General features: G+C 33.2%; 1 protein-coding gene across 1 annotated transcript in view; it reads right to left on the bottom strand.

The window, feature by feature from the left end:
* LOC106874447 (solute carrier family 49 member A3) overlaps positions 1-744 on the bottom strand; it is an 18,239-nt gene that overhangs the window by 1,326 nt on the left and 16,169 nt on the right. The window lies entirely within an intron of this gene.

The following is a 744-nucleotide window of genomic DNA, read 5'->3' as shown; positions in this document are numbered from 1 at the left end:
TTTTTTTAAATTTTACTCATTAGATTGCTTTTTTTTTTTAATTAACTGTTTAAAGTTAATAAGATAATCATTTTTCAGACTTTCAACATCATCTTAGAAATGAAATGAAGTTTGATAGATTTACAAATGTAAAATGTAAATAATAAAAATATGCTTTATCTCTCTCTAAAGATGAGGCATTCTATGTAAAACAATTGATTTTTAAGCCACAATATACAATCATCTTAATATACCATCATCATCATCATTTAATGTTTTGTTTCTCATGCTGGTATGGGTTAGATGGTTTGACAGAGTCCAATGTACCGTAGCACAGCATCACACTCTATCTGCTTTGGCAGGGTTTCTACAGCTGGATACCCTCTCTAATGCCAACCATTTTAACTTAGCGGTTCGGCAAAAGAGACTGATAGAATAAGTACTAGGCTTCCAAAGAATAAGTCCTGGAGTCGATTTGCTTGACTAAAGCCGGTGCTCCAGCATGGCCGCAGTCAGATGACTGAAACAAGTAAAAGAGTAAACTCCTCACAGTGGAGTATAACTCCATATATGACCTTCCCTCATTAAGAAAGACACTTATTCTAGAACGTTCTCTCTTCACCCCACTGGCTTTCACACATACACAGAAAAAAGGTTCTGTTATTCAGGAAACATATTGCACAATTCTTTGGAATTAATGCAATGTTTATTTTTAAAACAAAAATAAATAAAAACAGATTTGGTTCCACAGTCATGATACAAAAT

This window comes from Octopus bimaculoides, chromosome 22, assembly GCF_001194135.2.
Source record: "Octopus bimaculoides isolate UCB-OBI-ISO-001 chromosome 22, ASM119413v2, whole genome shotgun sequence".
Classification (NCBI taxonomy): Eukaryota; Metazoa; Mollusca; class Cephalopoda; order Octopoda; family Octopodidae; genus Octopus; species Octopus bimaculoides.
This window is presented reverse-complemented; position numbering and strand designations above follow the sequence as displayed.